Here is a 17,098-nt window from a genome sequence, read left to right on the forward strand (position 1 = left end):
CTTTTTTTTTTTTTCAAAATAAAGGGTCATATTCTCGAACAACCAGTACCCGGCCGATTATAATTAATGTACAAGAAACGACAACAAAAAGGGATATATTTTTTGTAGTACCCCACCTTATTACAAGAAAAATCACTTTTACCGACAAAAGTTTTAACAGCGATATAAAAACTGTAGCTAAAGGTTTATCTTTAATGAAGAAAATTTTAAATTCGTCATTGATATTATTTTTAATAATAAAAAATGTACCGTCATTTATATTGATCGCAAATACATAAGTAGAAAAATTTTTCACAAAATGAGAAAGTAATTATGACCACAATTATAGAACTAGCAACGACTATAATCGTTGCTAATAGTTTTGATGCAGTAGAGTATTGTCAACTAGTTACATTTTATCATAAATAATAAGTTTTAGTGAAACTATAATTTTTTGTCAATTTTAGTCTAATAGTTGACTTTTTGTGACACAATTTATCATCGCAAAAAATAATATTTTAGCGAAGATATAAAACTCGTTGCTAAACGTTTATCTTCAGTGAGAAAAACTTTAAATTCGTCGCTGATATCACTTTTAACGACCAAAATTATACCGTCATTTGTATTGGCCACAAATACATAAGCGAAAAAAATTTCTACCAAATGAGAAAGTAATTGTGACAACAATTATAGAATTAGCAATAATTGTAATTGTCGCTAACAATCTTGTTACAATTAAGTGTTGCCAACGAGTTGCATTTTCTCATAAATAATTTCTTTTTAGTAGGTGAACATCATTTTGTCATAAATAACAAGTTTTAGTGAACATATAATTTTTTGTCCTTTATAGTCTAATAATTAATTTTATGCGATCTAATTTATAGTCGCGAAAGGTAATGTTGTAGCTATGATATAAAACTCGTAACTAAAGGTTTATCTTCAATGAGGAAAACTTTAAATTCGTCCTCGATATCACTTTTAACGACCAAAATTATACCGTCATTTGTATTGGTCCCAAATACATTAGCGGGAGAATTTCTCACCAAATGAGAAAGTAATTGTAATAATAATTATCGAAGTAGCAACGACTATAATCATCACTAATAATTTTGCTGCAGTAGAGTATTGCCAACGAGTTTCATTTTGTCATAAATAATAAGTTTTAGTGAAATTATAATTTTTTTACAATTGTAGTCTAATAATTGACTTTTTACTATCCAATTTATCTTAAAAGAAGGTAATGTTTTAGCGATGTTATAAAGCATTAGCATAACTTTGTAGTATTAATTATTATTATGTTTTTATTAGTCTTGATATATGTATTTATTTTTTACAGGATTTAATAAAAAGATAAACTTAATTTGGACATTAACATAAAAGGAAGAAATGAAAAAAAAAAAGGAGCAAAAGAAGGTCAGGACGAAGAGACGTGATAGAGAGAGGAAAAAAAAGAAGAAGAAGAAGAAGGAAAAAGAGAAGAAGAAAGAGGCATATAACTCAAGGAAAAGAGAGAAAAAAGAGTTGGGTTGACACAGAAAATGGAATCTAATTGATATATAAATAGATGAGAAATGATAGACCCACATTAAGTTATACAACAATTTACACAACATCCTACATGACATTACTTTTTCTTTTCTTTTTTTTTTTCCTCACACAAGGGCCTTGGCAGGACTAAAGTCTTAGCGGGACATTTAACAAAAAAAAAACCCAAAAATTTTCTGAGAGTCACACCACACCTCACCTCGCCTCTTCTACCCCAAATTTCGAGCCCAAAATCCGGCCACCACCATCCACACCAGTGCCGAAAGTAAGTCTCTCTATAAATCTGGCCACCACCGTTTACATTGATACTGTCGTAGGTAGGTCTCTTTGCTATCATTGGTAGTGACTCGCAAACACACCTATACACACCTATTTCCATATACTTCCAAATCCCACAAACCAGTTTTGCATAAAACTATAAATAAACAGATTGATAGTCTTATTCTCTATGATTTTGCACTAATTTTTCCAGCTACCAAGCAAAAGGTAACCCTCAAATCAAACCCAGATCAGAAAACATCACAAACCCAACAGAACTAGATCCAATTACCATCAACCCAATCCCTAAATCCAATCCTATCCAATCAAAACAACCAAAACCCATAAACCTCAAGGTCAGAAAAAATTGTAAAAATGATAATAAAAAATCCAGAAATTATAGAACACCTAACACCATTAAACCGGATCAAGTATAAAAACCAAATTTGGGTTTGCAAGATGAGATTTGGGACAACAGAGAAAATACAATTTTAAATTAGAAGAAAAGTACTGATCGGTGAGACAGTGATGAGGGTTATGGAAAGCCTCAACCGAAAAGGGGTCCACCATTTACTCATTATCTTTGAGCCCAACAAAGCCACAGTTGGTAGTTGAGGCATCCATGGCCATGAAGAGAGAGGACGATATTTTTATATCCCAAAATCATCTTCTTCGTCGATGTTAAAACGCCGAAATCAAGGTTTTGTGGAAGAGAGAAAGAACAATAAGAGAAAAGAGACTTACCTACGACGTCGGTATGGATGGTAGTGGCTGGATTTGGGTTTAAAGTTTTTTAGGGGAGACGAGATGAGCTCTCGTGCAGGTTTGAAATTGGAGGAAAATTCTGGAGGTTTTACAATTTTAATCTCTTAAGGGAGGAAAAAAGAAAGAAAGAAAAAAGTAATTCCACGTAGGATGTTGTGTAAATTGTTGTATAACTTGATGTGGATCTATCATTTCTCTGCAACATGCAAGAGGCACCTGCACGCCGAACGAAATCCAAGAAAAAAAAAGTTGTGCTGCGTGGAAGTATGACGGATTTGAGAGAAGAAAAATTGAAATTCGACAACTGCGTTTATGTATGTGATTTTTATTTTTCTATATTTTATTTTAAATATTATTTTAATGTTTCTTTACATTCAACTTTTAGAATTTATTTTTATCAATATGTTTAGTTAAGTTTGAGGATGAAACCTTATGGATGATTATATTGTAGTATTATTTATGAGACTGATTTTTTCTCCAGTTATTTATGTATTCAACGATCTATTATTCTTACTTCATATTAATTGAGAGATAAAGTTCTTGATATGAGTTTAATTATGTATTTCTCATTATACAAAATAATCTTAATCAATTGAGAGCCTGATTTATAATTTTGTTAAAAATAAAATCTTATGTCTTTTGTGATTTGTTTTAACAGATATAAGTGATTATTTGATTTTATATCTTTGAGCGAACAATAATATACACACTTTAAATATTTTCTTAAAAAGGGGTTTCAACGATGCTACTTTTCATGATAACAAAATTGAATTCTAGATTATCATGTAAATATTCCAGAAGAATCAATTTTCATATATATATATATATATATTATTATGAATTAATAAGGTGGATTCAGAAACTTTAGTTCATTATCCATTAATAGTTTAATCATTTTTTAGATTAATTTGCATCTTCATAATTTATTTTAGTTCTTTTATTGTGATTAGTTTATAAAATCAATTATTTCTTGTTTTGATTAATTGATTGTTTAGTTCTTAATTTTTTGTTTATTTTACAACTCATCTTTCTTAGCTAGATTAGAATTTATTTGGTTTATAATTAATTAGTTTTCTATGTTTTTACAAGTTCCTGTGAGTTTGACCTCATTCTTGCTAAAACTATATTTCGGTACTATTCGTCTACTTGCAAGTACAATTAAAATTTCACAACAGTCTTGCTAATATCTTTACGTTCTAGAAGCATTGTAAGTGTTATTTTTCTTTCAATTAATTATTTTAAATATTATTTTAATGTTTATTTATATTCAGGTTTTTGAGTTTATTTTCGCGAACATGTCTATCTGAATTCTTAACTAAGATTGCAGATGAAACCTTATTATTATGAGATGTGATTTCTTTCCCAATTGTTTATGTTCAATGATTAATTGTTTTTACTTCACGTCAATTGATAGAGATGAAATTATGTATATGGGTTCAATCATAATTTTCTCACGATCTTGAATAATTTTAATCAATTGAGAATGATAATATCGGAATTGTGCATAATTTTACTACTTTAAATAAAGATTTATCACAATTAAGTAATGTTAATCATTATATTTTACTAATTTCGAAATAATTATTTTTTCTCATTTAACTTTAAATTTTATTTTAATAAAGTAATTGAAATAATTATTTTTTTCTCATTTTATTTTAACAAATATAATTGATGATTTGACTTTATTATTTTAAAAGAAAAAGAATGTGCCTTAGAATTTTTCTTTAAAAAATAGTTTTAATGGTATTATAATCCATGATAATGAAAGTTAATTTCTAGATTATAATATAATTGTTAAGAGATGGTAAATTTATAAATTTTCACACATACTTTTCAATGATGTTTTTATTTTTCGTTGAGCTGGATTTGTTTGTTAATTTTTTATAGGTACAACAAAATGGACAAAAGCTGGATGAATCTTACTAATAGATTTTTTTACAACATATGTAAAAGGGGTAAACCAATTTATTAGTATTGTATGTGGTCACGTAGACAAACTAGGCAGGATCATGTGTCCATGTGTTAAGTGTAAGAATGAGTATTATAGGACTATAAATGTGGTGGAAGTTCATCTATTCATTAAAATAATTGATAAGAATTATATGCAATGGATATTTTATGGAGAAGATGAAACATGGAATGAAAATTAGGTTCGTGACAATGTTAATGAGAATTATTGGACGGAAAATGTTGACGAAGTTGAAGAATTGTTAGATGATATTTACATGGGAACATTTATGGATACTAATGTTGGAGAGTCTTCTAATAGCCAAGGTCCCGCATTGTCAAAATTAGGGAATATAAATTTTGAACAATTGCGGGAAGATTCTCAACTTCAACTTTATCCAAGTTGTGTGAAGTTTTCAAAATTGGCTTTCATTATAAGGTTGCTCCATTTGAAAACAATTAATAATTGGAGTAATAAGTCATTTGACATGTTGATCGACTTGTTGAGAAAGGCACTTCCCGATAGAGAGACGTTGCCTAAGTCATACTATGAGGCAAAACAATTGAGACGAGGTTTGAGCTTTAATTATGATAAGATAGATGCATGCAAAAATGATTGTGTACTTTTTTGGAAAGAGCATGCTAGCAGTCAAAAGTGTCCTATATGCAAAAATCCAAAATGAATTGACAATGAAAAAAAGACAAGAAAATTTCTCATAAGGTGTTGGTGTATTTTTCATTGAAGCCAAGGTTGCAAATGTTATTTATGTCAAAAAATACAGCTGAAGATATGAGATGTCATAAAGAAAAATGAGTTTAGGATTTGAATAATTTGAAACATCTAACTGACTCTGTGGTTTGTAAAGAATTTGATAAATCACATCACTGGTTTGCTCAAGAATTTCACAACATTCGACTTGGATTGACAACAGATGGTTTTAATCCATTTGGTAACATGAGTACATCTTACAGCGTGTGGCCAATATTACTTATGCCATATAACCTACCTCCTTAGAAGTATATGAAAGATCCGTACTTCATGATGACCTTACTTATTCCTAGACCTAGGGCACCTGGAAATGAAATTGATGTGTATTTGAGACTATTGATTGATGAGTTGAAGCAGTTGTGGGAAGAAGGTATAGATACATTTGATGCATAAGTATCACAAATGTTTCGATTACAATATTATTATGGACAATAAATGATTTTCCTGCATATGCAAATCTCTCAGGATGGAGCACTAAAGGAAAATTAGCATGTCTAGTGTGTAAAGAGGAGATAGAGTCTATGTTGTTGAAATATGGGCAGAAGCATTGTCATATGGCTCATCATTGCCTTTTGCAATCGGGACATATTTGGCTGAAAAAAAGCTATTTTTAATGGTAAAGAAGAACATAGATTGGTACCTCATGAACTGTTTGGCAATAATGTGTTAGAACAACTTATAAATATCAGAGATATGTAATTTGGAAAAATAAATAAGAGAAAACGTGCAGTAGAGGAGTTGAATTGGACAAAAAAAGTATTTTCTTTGAGTTACCATATTGGTCAACATTGAAATTAAGACACAATCTGGACGTCATGCATGTTGAGAAGAATATTTGTGATAATGTCATAGGAACATTGATGAATATAGAGTGAAAGACAAATGACACAGTTAAAGCACAAAATTTTTGTGTCAAATAGGTATCAGGAAGGAACTATACTTAAAAGAAGATGACGGTTTTTATCTAATACCACGTGCACCCTTCACATTGTCAAGTGATGAGAGAAAAAACTTTTGTGCTTGGATAGAATCTGTGAAGTTCCCTGACGGTTATGCTTCAAATATTTCTTGGTGTGTGAATGTTGCTAATCGTAGGATATCAATAATGAAAAGTCATGATTGTCACATTTTTTTACAATTGTTACTCCCAGTTGCAATCTGTGGGTATTTCCGAAAAGATATAAGGATGTCATTGATTGAGCTAAGTCTTTTTTTTAAGAACTACGTTCACGTACATTAAACATAGAGGTTTTGAAGCAACTAGAAAGTAACATTGTCATCATTCTTTGCAAGTTCGAAATGATATTTCTACCAACTTTTTTTGATATAATGATACGCTTAGCCATTCATCTACCACGTGAAGCATTGCTTGCAGGACCGGTGCAATTTCGATGGATGTATCCCATTGAAAGGCTTCTCGGCAAACTCAAAAGGTATGTGCGAAATCGAGCACGTCCAGAAGGGTCAGTTGCGGAGGCATATATTGATGTTGAATGTTTGACATTCTACTCCATGTATTTTCATGATGTTGAGCTGCCCCTTGAGTCTCGAATAGACCCATTTCTTAGTGCTAGTCAATACTAAGAAATGGGTCTAATATTAATTAGTACTACTCCAAGTGGAATGTGTTGTGTTTCCTAAAAATACAAGGTGGGGTCATGGGTAATTGCTATGATCTGCTGGTCTTTGATCTGCAGTTAACGTCTAATCCCATTATCCCAAAAGTGATTTTTCAGGTTGTGTGCTTATTTAATGCTACTTTGTTTTGGATGCTTATTTAATTATGACTAATTGCTAGCTAAGTTTATGTGTGTATGCATGAAGTTTAGTGTCAGCTCCAAGATCCTCTTAACCTGGTTTCACAACCTTAATAATTAAATGTATAGTTTCAAATGGTCAAGTAACTTATCCTATATTCAGGCCTTCAAAATTTAATATAAAAGGTACTTTGAATTAAGCTAAAATGCCTAAAAGTCAATATATCAACTGAATGATATTGCATAGAAAGTAAATTTTGATCCTCATATAAGGGGACAGAGAGATAAGCATATATTTCTGAACTAAAAACCTTTCAAATAAACATGTAAAGAAAGAAATAAATAATAGAACTAATAACAATATAAGCAAATAAAATATAAGCTAAAACAGAGTTGTTGCCACGTAACTTTTTCTTCAACACTGCTAGATATAGTAAAACACATTGGATTTGAAGCACCCACAATAATATTTGTAGCCTTAAGCATAATTTTAGATGTACCGAATCAAGTTCCATTTATTTCCTTACATCCAAAAGCATAACACAACCCAACCAAACATACCAACAACATCCAATATGAGTGAAATTAATCCCAACCAAACAAGCATACCAGTAACAAACTCACTATAACTCCATCATTCAATCCTAACACTTCAAGACAATTCATCAATAAACATAGTCCAACTCAAACATAATCACGCATTTAAAAATCATTTTCGTCCTCACAAATCCAATATGAGTGAAGTTAAAGATTAAATATTAAACTATCAACTACAAACAATCCAACCATTACATTACTCCAATATTTAGCATCAATTCATAGGATTCCACTTCACACTCCCATATGCATAATCTAATAATTTCACAACCCAACATCATCACAAACCACACCAGCTTTCCTTAGTCTACAACATCAACACAATCAATTTATAAAACAGATCTGTCCATAATTTAACACACAACCAATCACATAAACAACCTAGAGGAGATAAAGATAATAGTTGTTATACCATAAACAATCTAGACGTGACTACAGTGTTGCCCGAGGTTGTAGTTGTTGCTTGTTGCCACTTGAGGAGGTGTCCAATGGGTGGTCAAACAACCACAGAAGTTGTGGCCAAAGGCATGCTTGTGGTGGTGCTGCATCATGGTGGCTAATGGCGTGGGTTTCCATGGGACTGACCAAGAGGGCTGGTTCACCGGGAGGGGGGGGACCTCGATTTTAGGAGGCCAGCCGTGAGACATGGGAGGAGCAGCTATGGGGTTGGAGGTGGTTGATCTCATGTGTGACGGATGGTACTCGGCTAAGGGAGGAGGAGAACCGTGGGAAGAGGAAGAGTCGGCTGCCGTGTGTAGGGGTGGCCGGCGTGCCTATGCTCTTGGTGAGGCCGTGCTACTGCCATTCACGACGGCGCTGGGTTGCTGTGCACAGAAGAGGCGAGAGAGCTTGAAAGGGAGATGCCGAGAGAATAGGAGAGAGGCATCTGAAGGCTAAAAGGGAGGAGGCATTTTTATCGCCGGTGAGACGTAATGGCGTTGGGTGGATTGACGGCAACGATAGCCCTTGCATCATGCAGGTTTGAGCCAAGAGGGAAGGGAGAGAGAGGGTACCGCGGGGTTGGAGAGGGGGGTGGGGGGATTGTCGTGGAAGGGAAAAGGACATAGAGAGATTGGGGAAAAAGTGGAAAGGCTGGGGTTTAAGGGTTTTAGGAAAATATTAGTTGACCCAATAAAATTGCTCGATAAAATTGATTAATTGATTTTTTATTTTAAAATTTTACTTAATGATTAAAGAAATAAGTATATTTTTTAAAAATATTTAAATTTATGTAAAAAATTATTAAAAAAAAAGAAAAAAAAAAACATTAACACTACATCGATTCACTTTGTCGGTTAACCATCGATACTACTAGCATTATCCTAAAGGGTTTATATCGTAGAAAAAGAATTCGTGGGAAAATGACAATTTTGTTGTATTATATATATCTAATGCAAAGTAGTTGTTGCATGTCAACATTATTATATATGCATGCATCTTTTAGAAGAGCTACAAAATAGTAATTCTAAAAATAATTTCTTCCTATATTTTTCGACCACTTCTAAGGTGAAATGAGGTTGTGGTAAAGCACAGTGCATATCATTTGAGAAACTGAGAAAAACTGGTCTCATTTCAGTGAAAATAGAATTGGGCAATAAGGGAGCTACTTGAACAAATAGTACTGCTTTTATTAGTAGGGTAGGCTATATTGTTTGGCATTTTGCTCCCATTACATGCAAAAGCTGGAGGCACATCCCTGAAATAGATAAGAAGGATTTGTACGCTCGAGTTCGCGTAAGTAATCGTTGTGCTTATTTATTATTTTCCTTTTTTGGTTTAAAAAATATGTAATACATTTGTTTAATTCAATTATGTTTTAGAGAGAGTTCCTCCTTAATTGGAGTGAAGATGAAGTCAAAGAGAGCGTTAAAGCAAAGTTACAAAGAAACTACAATGACTATCACCATACATTGCACAAGATATTCAAGAAATACTCAACAAAAGAAGAAGCGATTGCTCATGTCCCAGATGATTTGAATCAAGCTGATTGGGAGATATTGTGTGATCGATGGGCAGACCCAAAATACAAGGTATCTCAAATTTTTAAACTTTTAAATAATGTTAAAGTTTCTCGCGTATACAATCATAAGCTATTGTATTAGATAGTATCAATTTCGTCATTAACAAGTATGCATAAAAAACTTCATGAGAAAATAAATGTAAATTGATGTCTATATTATTTACAAATAATGTAAATTTGGAATTTATGGTGGACGTTGTATATATAGTATGCTTGTGATGGAATTGGAGTTTGAGAATGTGTATATATGTTAAGGGTATAACTAGTTGGTTGGTACTAGTTTCATTTCTAAATAAAAAAAAAATATTAAGTTAGGATGGACAAAGAGGCTAGCTGTTACCTACTCATAAATCTTGCATTTCTTTTTTTTTTTTCTTTCTGTTTTTACTCTTAGAATTAACTTGCATTTTTTGGTTCTTTTTTTTTTTTTTTTTTTTTTTTTTTTATAGAAATTGTGTGATCAAAATGCTTTGAATAGAAACAACTTGAAAGTTAATCACGGATCAAAATCATTTGCTCAACTTCTCAAAGAAAATGTATTTTTTAATTGTCATTTATACATTGTGATTTTTAATAATAGAGATTTTTTTTTAATTTTTTTTAATTTGTTGAAGTGTGGGGAGGATACTACTCTGGTTGATTTTTATAAACTCACACACTCGAAAGATGGCTATTTCACGACTCCTATAATAGAAGAAAATTATGTAAGTAATGAATTTTTGTTAGTGAAATACATTACTTCAAGTTGAGCCTTGATTTTTTTATCGTAACTCTAGCATATAGATATTATATTTCTAGGTTTTTCCTTTTATTGGTCTAAGGAATCTATTTTTTTTTTTTTTTTTTTTTGTCATTGTCTTTGTCTAAGTTATTATCTAGAATTCCATTTTGAGTTAGAGTTAGAATATGCCATCTTACACTATTTGCTTACTATAGTTCATAGATGACCTAATATAGGTAACTTAAACGTTATATGCAAAGTTATTTTTTATGTGCAAGAATTTAGTATTTACATTGTTGCTTATTAGTTTTTAGATTTGGTGTTTTATGGCACCATGTAATTAGAATGTTCTTGCATTATTAATTATTATGACTATTTTAAAATAATGTATTAGAAACACCTCTTGCTCACTTATTTTAACCATGGTTGTAAACTATACTGTACAACAATGAACAAAAATAAAAAGTCAATTTCAACTTTGAGATGTTATTGATGTTTGTTTTTTTTTTTTATGATATTTTATTTCTTAACATTAATTGATTTTATTTTACTTGGGTTATGCATTGGACTTGGACAAGCACAATGCATACATATACTAACTTACTTTTCTAAGAAAAACTTGTTCTTGCTTTTGCAGCATAAAATGAAAATTTATGGAATGAGAGAAATGCTGCCGGATCATCACGAATTGTAGAAGATATTTTCAATGAGGTTTTGGGCATAAATTTGGATATGCCAAAGGATTGGGAAATTATGTCATGCCTATTCCATCATCTCCACGTTCATCCAAAGTCATCCAACTCACTCAACAAGTAGAGAAATACAAGAATGAGATGGAGGTTTATAAGGAAAAATGGAGGAGTCGGTGCAAAGGGCAGAATCTATGCAATCAAATATCAACAATATGGTAAAGAAACAAAGTGAATATGATCGTCACCTCTCAGAAATTATGGCACAATTAGAGACTCATAGAGAGTCCTAAAGAGACATTGAATTTCACATTTCTATTTTAGTTTGCAAAGAACAAACTATATTTGAGTGTTTTTATGAACAATGGTACTAGATTTAAATGATGGCTTTAATTTTATGCATTTTGTTTGTAATACCCAGTGCCTAAGCTCAAACTAGAAGGAGGCCAAGCCCACGTCGATGTCATTTTGGTACTTCCCTAAATGTAGTTTTCTTGCCATGCCCTTTTTTTTTTCATTTATTTGTTTTTCCTTCAATTTCTTCACTTCTGAAAATCCCTCCACTTCAAATCCATTTTTCCCCACGTCTCGACGGTTTTCTTTTCTCTTCCATCACACACTCAGACTCACACTCACCCACAGCGCCACTCGTTTGTTTCACTACTAGAGGATCAAGTCATCCTCCAAACTTTCTCTCTTGATCTTTTCTTTCTCCGTAAGTTCTCACCACCCCACGATCCAATCACTGCTCAAGCCTTTCTTGGTTGGTCTCATTGCCATAGAAGTGTTTTTCGTCCCATGCAAACCACCATCACCGTTAACCTCTCCTGCCTCACTTCACCACCCTGCACCACCGTGGGACAGCCCCACTACTGCTACAGCCCAGCCGAGGCCATCTCAGGGAGAAGCACGGTTTCACAACTAGTGCCTCCAGGTCCTGATCTCCAACAAGCACAGGTGCAACATTGGGGTCGCTGCTTTACCGAGCCATAAAGCCATCGTGAAACGTCGAGAACTGCCACCACGTTGCCCTGCACCTCCTTGACCAGTCATCGATAAGCTTGGATGTGAAGCACTCTATTTTATACACCAAAATAGAGCATTGCGTTTCCCCCATTGTGAGCTGCAGTTTTACCACCACGTCGTTGCCACCCTTCTTTCGAGTTCCAGCATGTTTACACTACCACCCAAAGCCACCATCAGCCCATCCGCTATGATGCACTGCGGTTGCACCACACTAGAACACGTTTAAGCCACCGTGAAGCCCTCTAACAACCATTACACATACACTGCAGCTGCCTCACGTCAGAATGCCCCTCTAACTACTCCTCACCGCTGACCCCATCAACCCCACACAGCATCGCGACCTTCCGTCGTGCCGACACATTCGACCTCCGCCCAGCCACTGCTCTGTCGTGCGTCTCGCTCTCTCTTGGTAAAATATTTTCCTCCCGACGTCAAGCTCTTCTCTGGTTTTATTCTTTCTCCAAAAACGTATGTTGATTTGTAAAAATTATTTGGGCTGGGTTTATCTTAGATCATGGCTGTTTACGTACTGGTTTCTTTTTGGAGTGGGTTTTGTTAATGAGATTAGGTTTAATATTTCTTAAATAGGTTCTATTTTCTTTCATAATAGTCTTGAAACTTTTATATTTTGTTTACAGAAATTATTCAAGTGATTTTAAATTGTTGTTAAGTAAAGATCTTTAAAAGCTTATTTTCAGAAGTAAACCGTACCTATGTAATTTATTTTTAAATACTTATATGATCTAGTTTATTTTTATTAAATAAATTTGTTGTTTAATTTAAAATATCTTGATATAATTATATTATCTAGTGTTAAATTTTATAGCTTGTTTTCAACTGTAAATAAGTTAGAATTTAATATCTTAGTCGGAGAAATCAAGTGAATATGATGGATTTGGGAAATAATTGTATTTTATAATTAAAAGAAATTTTAGGTTTTTGAGGAATTAAAATGGGTACTTCAGGTGTAATATGAGATTATCTATTTATTAGAGATTTATTTAAGTTACATAAATTTTTATAGGTGACGATTGACAATTGTTCATGTTGTGGAGAATTTCCTAAAAAGCTAAGAAGCTTAGGTAAGCGAGATTCATATACTAGTTTTGCATAAAAGAAATGAAGTGAGTTTGACTTTGAAAATAAGCATGTTTGTTTTTGAAAAGAAATATGAAAACGACCTCAGATGTTTATTCTGCATATGCATAAATTCTATATAAGAAATAGTATTTTCTGTCATGACTGGTGTAGACATGAGCTAATTTTGTGCATTCTATTTCTGAACTATGCAAAAAAAGCGAATATGAAAATCTAAAAATTTTTGCTATGAATAAATGAAGATGTTTTGGATTCTATTTATTTCGAACATGTGAAATGATCTGAAACTTTTCAGTATTTTTTTTTATATGATGTGTCATTTGAAAACCTTGACATGAAGTTCTGATTCTGTATCTGAATGTAATCTGATTCCAATGATGTTCCATTCTGTTTCTGTTAAGACACAGCCACGAGTCTAATGGTGATTTATAACCCTACTACGAGGGTGAAACATGGTATACAGACCAACCACGGGTATAATGGTGGATTATAACCCTACTACGGGGGTGAAACATGGAATACGGCCCAACCACAGGTATAATGGTGATAATAACCCTACCACGGAGGTAAAACATAGTATATGGTCCAGCCACGGGAATAATAGTGGTTTATAACCCTACCATGAGGGTGAAACATGGTATACGGCCTAGCCATGTATATAATGGTAGATTATAACCCTACTACGGGGGTGAAACATGGAATACGGCCCAGCCACTGGTATAATGGTACTTTATAACCCTACCACGGGGGTAAAACATGGTATACGGCCCAGCCATGGGTATAATGGTGGTTTATAACCCTACCACGGGGTGAAACATGGTATACGGCTCATCCACGGTATAATAGTGATTTATAATCCTACCACGAGGCTTAAACATGGTATTTGTCCTGATGTGATGCTATGAGATGATATGAATATAATGTTTCAGTTTAAATATGCCAAACGATTTTCCTTTTGGGAACAAGTTTATTTTTCTGAAAATCTCGCTTTGATGTTTTGTACCAAGTTTGTTTATGCATTCCGAAAGTAAATATGTTTTTTTTTGCATTCTGAAAGCAAATGTTTTTTTCTGCATATCGAACTTTATAAATGCTCATGTTTACATGCTAGTATATGTTCTCTGCTTGCTGAGTTGTTGATAACTCACCCTTTATCTCTACAATATTTTTCAGATAATTTTGGATATTTCAGCTGGGGATCAAGATTTTGAAGCTTCAGGTGAGATGATTTAAGGGTAGTGAATTAAGTATAGAAAGTTTTCGATGAGTATTGGCGAGTTTTATTAAGAAATTTTACTGTGTTATGATGACTTGACATTTTGAAAAATTGGTTATATTGAAGAAATTAGTTTGAATCGAAATTTCTTTATGATATTGAGAATTTGGAGTCTATAATTATATTATTGAAATTTGAGAGTAAGTGATAGGAAGTAACTCTTCGATCCGTGCTGGACTAGAGCGTTACAGTTGGTATCAGATACATGTTTGAGATTCTATATACTATAATAAGGAGTTTGGTGAAATCTAAGGTTTAAGTTTCTGTAGACTATATCATGTGAGTCATGGATATCTGTGGCTTTAGGAAATAATTTTCAGATTTGAGGTGTAGACATTTGCTGGCTTCAAGAAATGATTCTATTGATATTGTATTATATTTTTGCCGATATACTTCTTTTATTCATTTTTGGGTAAGTCTCTTGGTCCAACCTAATAAAATTTTTATTGGCAACGCAAGTTAGCATTTTTTATCATAGTACTTTTGGAAACTTTTTTTTTAATAAAGATTTTTTTTCTTGTATCTTTTGGAAACTGTCAGAGTTTTTCAATGATATGATCAATTTTTGAACCCAACTACGTCGTGCGATCCTCCTAGTCTAGGTGCGAGTCAATTCCTTCCATAGTCACTTAGTGGAGCATACTATTTGTGCCTAAATTTTGATTTCAATCATTAGACTAGTTTCTCTTCACCAACTGTGAGAAGGTCCCAACTTCACAGCTTCATCTTTAATTTTCAATCATTCCGTTATGACTACCCAATCCTATCCACCTCATGGTTTGATTTGGCATATGGATTTTTGCATTCTTGGATCACTCCAAAACAAAAGGATGGTAAGGATGTTGTGAGTACTAGTGTGTGGTCATCAAACATAAATGTGTACTTAATGGCTTTTGATTGTAGTTGAGAATGAGAGAGGATATCTAAAAGTATGAGTGAGTGTGCATGGTTTTGGTAGACAAGAAATCTATTTCGTTATCAAAGTGTGGTAAAAGTTATCTTGGTAGGTGTTGAGATGGATTAAACTCCGTGTTGAGATATTTATGGATTCTAGTTTTAGAAATTTTTTTGCAAAGTCATCAGAGTGCACAACGAAAGCGTGATTTCTTTTCTTTTATAAGATGATAATTTTAGAGTAAACTTGGTGATCATTGAGTTGCGACACGAGATCATATAGGTTTTAAATATCGTGGTTATAGATTTTGAGTTTGAGAATTTATAAATGAGATATTGTTTAGGATCTCGAGCTAATTTGGGTTTCTTCGTGAATCAAGTATGAGATTACAGACTCGGACTTTGGAGAGTTCTTAGTGCTACCCATTTCAGGTTAATATTTTTATGTACTATTTTGGATGAAGTTAGGTTAAGAAGTTGGGTGAAAGTTTTAATAGGCTTTCAATTGAACCATTGGGAAAGTTTATACTTCGAATTGGATTGCACACTTAGGTGTCGTTTGGATTCGAAGATAAGTTGAAATGAGTTGTGAATAGTAGTGAGATGAGTTGTGAATAATAATGAAATTTGTGAGTTAAAGTTGATGAATAGTAATGAATAGTAGTGAGATGAGTTGAGATGGATTGAGAATACAAACCTCTCCTTAAGTGTATGATAATCGATACAATGGGCGTGAGCATGTAAGTCTAAGGGAATTATTAGTAGGCTTGGAATTCTATTGTTGAGATTTATGTTTTAGGCTTGAACTAGTTCTCAAGTTATATGAAATTCGACATTAGGTGCATGAATGGGTGTGTCAAGAGGATTATAAGGTATTTTAAGGCACATGCGAAAATATTGAAAAGTTATAATATGGGAGTATTAGATTTGACATAGCAATGGATGATTTAAATAGGAAAAGATCATGAGGAATAAGAATATTAGACTTTGCTTTAGGTGCAACAAATTTCGAGGATAAAATTTTTTTAAGGGAGGCGAATGTAATACCCAGTGCCTAAGCTCAGATCAGAAGGGAGGCTAAGCCCACGACAATGTCATTTTGGTAGTTCTCTGAATGCAATTTTCTTGCCAGACCCTTTTTTTTTTCTTTTATCTGCTTTTCTTTTAGTTTCTTCACTTCCGAAAATCCATCCACCTCAAATCCATTTTTCCCCATGTCTCGGCGGTTTTCTTTTCTCTTCCATCACTCACTCAGTCTCACACTCACCCACGACGCCACTCGTTCGTTTCACTACTAGATGATCAAGTCATCCTCCAAACTTTCTCTCTCGCTCTTCTCTTTCTCCGTAAGTTCTCACCACCCCACAATCCAGTCACTACTCAAACCCTTCTCAATTGGTCTCACTGTCATGAAACACAAAAGTGTTTTATTCTTTCTCCAGAAACTTATGTTACTTTGTAAAAATTATTTGGGCTAGGTTTATCTTAGATAATGGCTATTTACGTACTAGTTTCTTTTTGGAGTGAGGTTTTGTTAATGACATTAGGTTTAATATTTCTTAAATAGGTTCTACTTTATTTCATAATAGCCTTGAAACTTTTATGTTTTGTTAACAAAAATTATTCAAGTGATCGTGACCGTGTTAGATCAGTTTGAAATTACTACACGGATGCAAAAGCAGCAATCAAGTGGCTCAATGCAAGCATGATGTGACTGCCTTGAAGTTCTACGTACAACCAAATGTTCTTTGTAATGA

Source organism: Juglans microcarpa x Juglans regia, chromosome 4S (genome assembly GCF_004785595.1).
Source record: "Juglans microcarpa x Juglans regia isolate MS1-56 chromosome 4S, Jm3101_v1.0, whole genome shotgun sequence".
Lineage (NCBI taxonomy): Eukaryota > Viridiplantae > Streptophyta > Magnoliopsida > Fagales > Juglandaceae > Juglans > Juglans microcarpa x Juglans regia.